The 10,879-nt window shown below is 38.6% G+C and overlaps 1 protein-coding gene across 5 annotated transcripts in view; it reads right to left on the reverse strand.

Annotated features, from left to right (window-relative positions):
* RC3H1 (ring finger and CCCH-type domains 1) overlaps window positions 1-10,599 on the reverse strand; it is an 88,742-nt gene extending 78,143 nt beyond the window's left edge. For all 5 annotated transcript variants that reach the window (XM_047754458.1, XM_047754455.1, XM_047754457.1 and 2 more), the window contains exon 1: window positions 10,533-10,599. The gene's annotated coding sequence lies outside the window, so the exon portion shown is untranslated. The remainder of the gene's footprint in view (window positions 1-10,532) is intronic.
* Between the last annotated feature and the right edge of the window lie 280 nt (window positions 10,600-10,879).

Consider the following 10,879-nt stretch of genomic DNA (forward strand, 5'->3'; position numbering starts at 1 on the left):
CCCTCCCCTTTCTTTCCCTTCTGTCTTCTTACCATTCTGTCATGATGCACCTGAGAAGATACTAAAAGTTTTATTTTAACACTCTGAGGGAGTTCCCATTGTGGCACAGTGGTTAAGGAAACCAACTAGGGAACCATGAGGTTGGGGGTTCGATCCCTGGCCTTGCTCAGTGGGTTAAGGATCTGGTGTTGCGAAAGCTGTGGTGTAGATTGCAGACGTGGCTTGGATCCCGAGTTGCTGTGGCTCTGGCATAGGCCGGTGGCTACAGCTCCGATTAGACCCCTAACCTGAGAACCTCCATATGCTGAGGATGCGGCCCTAGAAAAGACAAAAAATAAATAAATAAATAAATAACACTCTGAGTACAATGAATTAACTAATGCATGTCAATCATTAGGGGAATAAGTATTATAACTTCAAAATTTAATGACACTTTCACAAGAATATTATCTGTTCTAAGCTTTGTGATATTCTAAGTTACTCTTAAATGCTTTTAAAGAGATTTAAATACTACATTTCTATTCTAAAGATTTTCTTCAAAAATTCTCTCTCTCTCCTTCCTTTTCTAAAGCAGTAAAAGAATAAATTAGAAGCAACTTTTGGGTCCTCATGAGGTTTTATCAACTGCAGACCTACATAATAAAATGATTTTTATGAAAAAACTGATTCATAATGCATAACTCAATTGAAATATATAGAGAGCCTTACATTTTTAAAAAATTTAAATAAATTTAAAGAGAGGCTAGATTTGAGCAAAGAGTGACAGATTTAATCAAAACAGTAACTAATGTAAAAACTGACATATAAAACACGGGGTTTTAAGAGCAGTAATTATAGAGAAAGCATTTCAAAATGAAGGTTAAAATCCGGGGTTTTTTTTTCCTTAAATACAGTACTTAAACATGGACTACTCTTAACAAAATGTCTCCACAAAACTGAACTGAGCCTAACCAGTATAAAGAGAAGGTCAAAACAAGAGCATACACAGTATGGCTATTTTCAGCAAAAGTACAGATTACCTCAAAAGAAAAGCAAAAGAGGCTGACACAAGGCTCTCCATTTTTCAAGCTCTGGGAACTTTTAAAATGACAAGTTTAAGAAGATGCAAGTTCATGTGGTAACCAAATTGGATTTTACTGTCAGGATATTTGAATAGAATACAAATGTAAATTGACATCAATAGAAAATTATTATTATTATTATTAGACACGCCACGGGATGCGGAAGCTCCCAGGCCAGGAATTGAAACTGCGCCACAGCAGTGACAACACAGGATCCTTATTGCACCACCAAGGAACTCCTCAAAAAAGAAGTTTAGATGGCAACAATGTTCAGTTAAATTCTATTCACCTTTATCAGCCAATTCATATTAGTATTGATAATTATATTATCTAAAATGGGTCACATGTAGAGGAAAAAATATTTTTCCATCATAGCTGAATTACACAGAAAAATCAGCTAAGTTTCTTCAAGTTCTAATTTTTTAAATAATGAATAACAGATCTCTATTTACCAAATCTATAGCTATAGCATCTACAGCTTTGACTTATAGTATTTTAAATAACATAGTATATAATCAAATAATCTCCAATAACTCTTCAAAAGTGACTGCGACTTTTAAAAGCAAACACAACTGGTGGAGACCCCAGGAAAGAACTAGAAAAAGGAGATTTAGATTCTAATCTCAACTCTGCCATTTATTACCTCCAAGATCTGTATACTTCTGATAAATATTCTAAAGGTTTAGATTAAAAAATAAGAAAAAGATGGCTCCAACAAGGAAGAGTGAAGTAAAAAATGATGCCCTGATAAGAAACCATATTATAATGGACAGCATTTAGAAAGGTTGATTCTGGAGTTCCCATCATGGCTCAGTGGTTAATGAATCCGACTAGGAACCTTGAGGTTGAAGGTTCGATCCCTGGCCTTGCTGAGTGGGTTAAGGATCTGATGTTGCTGTGAGCTGTGGTGTAGGTCACAGATGCAGCTCAGATCCCACGTTGCTGTGGCTGTGGCCGGTAGCTACAGCTCCGATTAGACCCCTAGCCTGGGAAGCTCCATATGCTGCAGGAGTGGCTCAAGAAAAGACAAAAAAAAAAAAAAAGAAAGGCTGATTATTTTGGGGTGTAAGGATTTTATATTATCTAAAGTTTAGGGTTACTGGCAGCACAAGCGAAAGCACTGAAAATGTACACTTAAGAACCACGCAAATAGTTAAGTTCTCTGTGAGAGTGAACACAGATCCATGGTTTATATCAGCATTCTCAACAGGACTTCCTAAGATGATGATGGAAATGTGCTTTATTTGCATTCTCCAATATGACAGGCACTAACCAAATGTAGCTATGGAGCCCTTGAAATGTGGCTAGTGCAAATGAGGAAATAAATTTTAAATTTTATTTGATTTTAATTATTTAAACTTAACTATACAATAAAGTATTATTTAGCAGTAAAAATAAATGAACTATTGGAGTTCCTGTTGTGGTGCAGTGAATTAAGAATCTGACCACAGTGGCTCAGGTTGCTGTGGAGGAATGGGTTCAAACTCTGGGCTGGCACTGTGGGTTTAAGGATCCAGTGTTGCAGTAGGTGGCAGCTGCAGCTCAGATTCAATACATGGTCCAGGAACTTCCATATGTCATGGGTGTGGCCATTACAAAAAAAAGAAAAAACAAATGAGCAGTTCCTATTGCAGCTCAGCGGTTAACAAACCTGACTAGGATCCATGGGGATGCAGATTCAATTCGTCCTCGCTAAGGATCTGGTGTTGCCATGAGCTGTGGTGTAGGTAGCAGATGGAGCTCAGATCTGGCATTGCTATGGCTGTGGCATAGGCCCGAAGCTGTAGCTCCAAGTGGACCCCTAGCCTGGGAACCTCCTTATGCTGCAGGTGTGGCCCTAAAAAGCAAAAAAAGAAAGAAAGAAAAAGAAATGAGCTACTAAGCCATGGAAAAACATATATTGCTAAGTGAAAAAAGACAATCTCACCCATAGAACTATATAAAACAATGAGTGAAATGTAATATAAACTATGGACTTTAGTTAATACTTCATTAATATTGCTTTATCAATTGTAACAAATGCACCAAACTAATACAAGGTGTTAACAGAAGTAACTGTGGGGGAAGGAATATATGGAAATTGTACTTTCAATGCAATTTTCCTATAAAAACCTAAAGCTGCTCTAAAAAAAAAGGTTTATTAAAAATTTCAAATTTAAGTAGTCACATATAGCTGGTGGCTGTTATTAAACAGCACAGGTTCAATGAAAGACTAATGTGGGAAGAAAATGAGGATGGGGTTTCATTTCTGACTAACTCCTTAAGTACACAAACAGTTAATCCTAACCTACACGGAGTTTATTTGTATCTTACATACTAACACTTTTCAGCAGAAATATTTCAAATATTCTAGATGAGTATCTTTCTAAAGTTGATTTTGTTAAATAAAACTTAAGGAAGAAAATAACATTTATTGAATGGGTACTATACTAAAGATATATGTTATTTAAATTTCAAAACAATTCTTCAAAAGAAGGTATTACCATTTCTGATTTTTAGACATGAAGAATCATAAAAAGCTTATGTGATAAAGATGGAAATTGAGATACATCTGACTCAAAAATCTATGTACTCATATACCCTGTATATAGTTTTGAGTCCCAAAATCTCAAACATAATTGAATTTCCCACAATGAATCTATCATCAGGAACAATAGGTTATATAGTACAATACAATAATTAACGAAAGAGGGAGTTCCTGTCATGGCTTAATGGGTTAAGAACCCGACTAGTATCAATGAGGATGTGAGTTCTACCCCAGGTCTCTATTAGTGGGTTAAGGATCCGGAGCTGCTGTGAGCTGTGGGTGAGCTGTGGTGTAGGTTGCAGACACCACTCGGATCCTGTGTTGCTGTGGCTGTGGTGCAGGCCAGCAGCTATAACTCTGATTTGACACTTGGCCTGGGAACTTCCATATCCTGCACACGCAGCCCTAAAAAAGCAAAAAAAGGATACACTCAGAGCTAATGGCATGTTCCTGTATTAAACGGTCCCAAGCAAATGTGACTTTTATCTTATTATCCCCCTTGCTGTCCTTGTGACCTAGAGTGCCTCTACTCCCATATCTAATTTGCACCTTTTAATCTGCTGTGAAATTAGAAAACAGATAATCAAAATTCTTCTCAGATTACATACAGAGCAAATTATGAATAAAGCAAGAGAGCTTCTAAGCCAGTGCCTTAGTGTAGATGATTTATTATGTGATAAAAGTTCTTTTTGTCTACTTCTTATTCTAAATTGGGATCTGGATAGATGATACACTGTTCCACAATAAAGCTGAGAATATAATGATCCTGTTTCATTCCCATATCTTCCACTAAACCATATTTTCAAACACAGATCTCTGTTAAACATAACCTCATTTAAAGACATTATTTTATGGCTAAGTGTATTAATTTAGTGTACTAATAAATGTTACTATCAAATTTCTATGTTTATATATAACGAGGTATATATAAACACAGAAATTAAATATTTACAGAGAGTTGACAATATCTGGAAAGGTGTTTTTTGGTTTTTTTGTTTGTTTGTTTTTGTTTTTTTTTTTAATGGCCACATCTGTGTCATATGGAAGTTCCCAGGCTAGGGGTTAAATCAGAGTGGCAGCTGCAGGCCTATGCCACAGCAATGCCAGATCAAAGCTGCATCTGTGACCTATGCTGCAGCCTGTGGCAATGCTGGATCCTTAACCCACTGAGTGAGGCCAGGGGTCAAACTGGCATCCTCACAGAGACTGTCAGGGTCCTTAACCCACTAAGCCACAATGGGAACTTCGTGATATTTTTTTCCTTTTTACAGCCATACCTGTGGCACATGCCCCAAACCAGGGGTTGGATTGAAGCCACAGCTAGACCCTATACCACAGCCACAGCAATACCAGATCCTTAACCCACTAAATGAGGCCAGGGATCGAACCCACATCCTCACAGACACTAGGTTCAGTTCCCACTGAGCCACAACAGAAACTCCTCAAAATTTAAATGTTTTTTCCCCATTTAGAGTTTCTATATCTGTAAACCATTACAAATCTTTACTAGCAATATGAAATCTATTTCACCTTTTGCCATAAATTTTAATATTTAATTCGAGGAAGAATTATTTTGAAATTAAGATAAGGATAAGCATATTTCCAAAGTCCAAAACTGAAACTTCAAATTTAGCAGTTAATTCTGAATTTATAAAAAGTCCAACTTTATTACATTTTATTCTATAAAGAGAAAAAGAATGTTTATTTTCTCCCTCAGTCACCAACTGAAATGAACAATTTTAAAAAGCTACAAACCAATTGCTTCTGTAACAGTACCTATGTTTTTGGAGGGTGTCATGTAAAAGCTAAGTCCAAGGTTTCGAAGATTTTATTCAACAAGCAGAGTGTCAAGCAAATCATAACTCTAGACAGCCTCACAAACAAGCTGAATAAAAGTTATAAAGTTAGATTCATAGTTTCAATTTAATAATCATTTTCTAATTAACTTCAAAAGTCCCTATCATTCAAGTTTCTTCAACATTAAAGAAAACAAAAGGCAAACAAACTGTAAACAGAGTAAGTATTCATTGCTCATATTTATACAGAACATTAAAAATTCAGTTTCCAATGAGGAAATACTGATGAGTCTGAGAGTTTGAGTACAATTTCTCTGGTGTAATCAAAACGAAAACTTTGGATTGCTGTGACTTCCAACTTTTCTTTCCTAAGAATCCCTGGCAGCATGCCTACTATACTTAGAGAAGAATGCAAAGAATGAGGTGGTTTTTGATTCCTAACAATCACATCCCAAAGTTTGTGTCTGCAGTTTCAAGTATACATAGCACTCTTGCTCAATTTGGGCTCAAAATAATTTTACATTAAATCCATAGTGACAGAAAATAGAGCAGGGATAGGGAGAGGGAGATGGGGAGTAACTGCTCAATGGGTACTGCGCTTTCTTTTGGGGTGACAAAATGTTTTGGAATTAGATAAAGGTGGTGGTTACACAACATTGTGAATGTACTGCCACTGAACTGTTTACTTTTAAATGGTTAATTTTCTTTTTTCTTTTTAGAACTGCACTTGCTGCATGCAGAAGTTCCCAGGATAGGGGTTGAATTAGAACTGCAGCTCCCTGCCTACACCACAGCCACAGCAATGCCAGATCTTAGTCACATCTGAGCCAGGCCAGGGATTGAACCCGCATCCTTGTGGATACCAGTTGGGTTCTCAACCCCTTGCGTCACAACAGTAACTCCTTAAACGGCTAATTTTATGTTAGGTGATGTATACCTCTTAAGATATATAGACTATAGAATTATGTTAAGATATATAGACTATAGAATTCTTTTCTTCGAAAACACATTAAAATGCTATTTAGCTTTTGGAGATACTTAGATAAAAATGCATTACCAATTAAATTATTACCATATACGCACAGTAACAGTGAGGTGGGTACTGACTTTAATGCTAAAATGTTTGACAAACATCAAAAGAATATTGCTCTGATATGTTCGTAAATAATTTCAAAAAACATAAATGGACCTTAAAACATTTATTCTTCTATGACAAAATATAATTTTAGCTCAACTGTGCATGTAAGGTGAACTCAAATTTTTTTCTAGAATTCCTTCCCCAGACCTCAAACAATCAGGAAAATATTATGAGCCACACAGGAAGTCCATTCAGGAAAATATTACGAACTGATATGAAATGTTTAACATTACATAAAGAGTTACATGAAGAGTAACCAAAAATATAGGAAGTAAACAGGCATAAATCTGACCCATAATGGATATAAATAAATATGCTAAAGTTACTGTCTTAGGGATGTATCGCAACATTACTTCAGATTAAGTAAACTTTACACCTGAAAATGTATAGTGCCAACATTAAGAAACTTTGGAGTAAGGAGTTCCCATCGTGGCTCAGCGGAAACAAATATGACTAGGAACCATGAGGTTTCTGGTTCAATCCCTGGCCTTGCTCAGTGAGTTAAGGATCTGATGTTGTCGTGAGCTGTGGTGTACGTTGCAGACATGGCTTGGATCTGGTGTTGCTGTGGCTGTGGTGTAGGCCAGCAGCTGTAGCTCCGATTAGACCCCTAGCCTGGGAACCTCCAAATGCCAAAAAAAGAAACTTTGGAGTAAGAAAAATTCCTTTATATAAATGACTGACAAAATTAATATTATGCTATAATCGCCAAGGCTAGTCCAAATCCAGTCTAGAATCCAGGATTAAACAAAAGAGAAGGGGATCTTAAAGAGAATCCTAAGGAAAGAGCTAATTTTGAAAGCTATGACTATTTTGATGTAGTTCGTTCTGAGAATTTATATCCATTTGAATCCAACCTCAAAGAAGACCTGAAAGCCTGAGCATGCACAGGGCCAAAGCTAAACCAGGTCAGTATATCCCTGCCAAGGAACATCTTGCTCTGAAGTGTCCACCAAACAAGGATCACTTATCAGTTTATTTTTTAATTTATTAGATGTCAACCACTTTCAAGATATATGCAAAAATAGACTGGTTAGACCCCACCAAACTCTAATTCAAGCTCTCATCTCTGGAGATTAAAAAAATGCACAATTCTAAATGGTCTATGGGTTTAAAAAATTGTAAATGAAGAATTTCAAATGTTAGCTGACCCAACTTTAACATCATTGAATGTTACTGAAGTTTTTTTAAAGTTTCCTAAGTATTTCTTTCAAAGGCGCAATTTAGTAACTGCTTGCATAACAAATTCAAGCCGTGAAACAATTACAGCAATACCACATATCCGTGCTATGTAAAAGGTATGAGTTTCTATATTTATGGCATTCAGGTCTGATAAAAGCAAAAATAAGTGTTTCTTTCTTAATTCACATGAGTAAATATCTTCTCAAACTTATAAGTAAATATTTCACAGGGTACAAATAGTAATAGGATATTAGAGCTACAGGGAAGCACAGTATTACAAAATACAGTTTATGGTTTTTAAAAAAAGGAATCTGTCAGTTCAGGAGATGCTTCAAAGTTTAACCCTGGGACATATGGCAGTAGTAAAGCATCTAATCTGTGTCACAAGACTTGGGCTTGAGTAAGCTTTTTTACCTATTAATTAAATGGCCTTTTTGCTAGTTATAGTTACTTAGATTTTTCTAAATCTCCGATTCTTCATATGCAAAATGAGAACCATATCAACAATATTAGAGACTAAAAGAAACAAATGAAAATATTTTTACTCATTTAATATGCTTTGAAAAACTTGAATTCAAAAATGTTTATGTACCAAAAAACATTTTCAAATTTCTCTAATTGAGTCAAACATATATAAACTGTAATATTACTGAGAAAATGCAAATCTAATTCTTAAGCTATGGTCCCAAAACTTTTTAGAAGGAAACTCTTAAATACTACTTGAGAAAACATGAACTGACATAATCAATTGGAATAAACACTGATATTGAAGACATGACAATTCAGACATGCCATCTTAAAATAGTCTGAATTCCCTTAAGATTTTTCAATATTAAACAGAAATTGGGACCTAGACTTAACAATTGTTAGGTCAGCATCTAATTTCAAACACAAAACCTTAACTACGTAAAAAATCTTTGTTGTCAAGAAAATGATAAGGATGAGGCAAATTAGTCCTTGATACAACGTAAGATTTGTTTTCACAACAAAGCACACTGATCACTTATAATTTACAAACTCATAACTCACAATTGTTCTAATAGGTTTAGAGTACCAGATAAATTTAAATATCATTATGATAGTTTATCTGCATTCTTCTAGTCCTAAAAAATTCAGCAAAAAACCCCCCTGATTGAATGATTAAATCATCACTTTGAATACTTAAAAGCCCTTTCTGAAATTTATTCCCAGATAATTCACACCAGAAAGACATGTGAAAGTAGTCCTTTACCCACTACCTAAAAAGTCAAAACATCCACATTATTTAAGCTAGATATAAGATGAAAGTCATTTATATTCACTCATTAGACTTCAATCCTAAACAATAAAAAAATAGAACAAAATAGTGTAACCTCCACGTTTATCCAATTGCTAGTCTATTTACTGTCAACTCTTGTGGAAGAACTAAGGACAAGTGCCACTCGTTAAACTTCATATAACCTGAAAAGACTCTGAATTACAACAGACATGGACAATTCGAATTAAAAAATTTACCCTAAAGGGTAAAAGATATTAACTGGCATCTCTGCACAGCACAGGACCATGCAATTGAATGTTAAATAGTGGAAAGCAGTCTTTTGGATGCATCCAAACAAATTTCTGCACACCTTGAGAAATTTTCCCCATTACTTGGAAATGTTCATGATAGAGGCCTTGAGAAATTAAGTTTAGGAGAAATAGTAGCTAACTGCTGAAGTTTTCAGACACCACTATGCAGGGCAACTGTAATGAGGAGCTATCTCTTGATAAGACTAAACCTTCAAAGCAGAACAGTTGCTCCTAGTTTTTGAAAATTATTTAGAGACATAAGAAATTCTAGCCTAGAGACTTCTTCTGTCTCCCAAAGAAACGCTTCACTAGGTCCATTTTATGCTAGTTAACGTTGCTTCTTATGCAGCACATTAATAATTCAAAAACAGTCCCTTTGAAGAAAAGTTCTATTCAAGCATTACAATTTGTCTTCGCGTAGCACTAAGTGGCTTTGTTTCCAGTTTCAGGAACTATTCTGGGATGTCAAGAGTTATATTATTTACTGCTCCAAAAGAGCCCTTGTTTCACTCTCACCCAGGACATAGGCAAAACTGATGTTTAGAGACAACTGATACCCAGAAGTGTTTAAAGAGGATCATCCTTTGGCTCTCTCTATCTCTCGTCGAAAATCACATTTACCTTGTAGGTTTGTTTTTGTTGCACCAAAAAAATTTTTTGAAAGACACCTGCAAACATAACCTTCCTATCACCGCCGGGAAGAAAGACTATCAGGCTCAATCTGCAGTAGCTCCAGGGAAACAGACGTCGTAAAACCCAATGGGCTGAGGAAGGACAGTGCTTAAGGAGCAGAAGGGAGCTCCCGAGGTGCAGGGAAGCAGAGGCGGCGCCTGTTTACAGACGCCTTCACCTTCCCCACCCCCACAGACTGGGGGTCCAAAAAGCATTTCCCGTGCTCACCCGACTCCCGGCCGAGGCCCTCGGACTAACAGAGAGGCTGAGCAGCCTTGCGGCCCCCTCCCTCAGGCCGGAGCCTCCCTCGACCTCCCTCGTCCAGGGCGGCGTCTGCACCTCCCCACGGCCTACTCACCCCGCCAGGCCCTTCCGGCGGCACGCGGAGGCCTGAGGCCTAAAGGACGCCGGACACTGACAAGCCCCCCCCCCCCCTCCACGCCGCCGGCGGGGCCTGAGGCGGGGCGGGCGGACGCTACGGCCGAGGAGCCGAGGGCGGCGGAGGACAGCTTCTACCCCGCCGCGGCTGCCTATTGTTCCCGACCGAGGCCTGGCCGTGGCCGCCCCGCTCCCCACGCCGCCGCCGCCGCCGCCTGCCGCTCGCTCACCGCGCTGATCCGAGCAGCAGCTCCTCTCAGCTCCGAGTCCCCGCGGCCGTTGCCACCGCCGGGGCAGCCACCGCCGCCGCCGCCGCCACCGTCGACTCTGACTCTGTCCCAGGCCGCCGGGCCACGGCCGTCGCTGCTACCGCCAGCGCTGCCTCCGGCTTCCCACCTGCTGCTGCTGAGGCTGCTCCTGCAGCAGGGGCCATCTTGTTGGTCTGCCTCCTCTTCCTCCTCCTCCTCCGCCCCCGCCCGGTCGCTCGTTGTCCTCGCCCCCTTCCTCTTCCTCGGGCTCCGGCCCGCCCCAGAGACTGGGGCGGAGACGAGGGAGAGGCTCCTCCCTCCGAAGGCGG

This window comes from Phacochoerus africanus, chromosome 11 (genome assembly GCF_016906955.1).
Source record: "Phacochoerus africanus isolate WHEZ1 chromosome 11, ROS_Pafr_v1, whole genome shotgun sequence".
Lineage (NCBI taxonomy): Eukaryota > Metazoa > Chordata > Mammalia > Artiodactyla > Suidae > Phacochoerus > Phacochoerus africanus.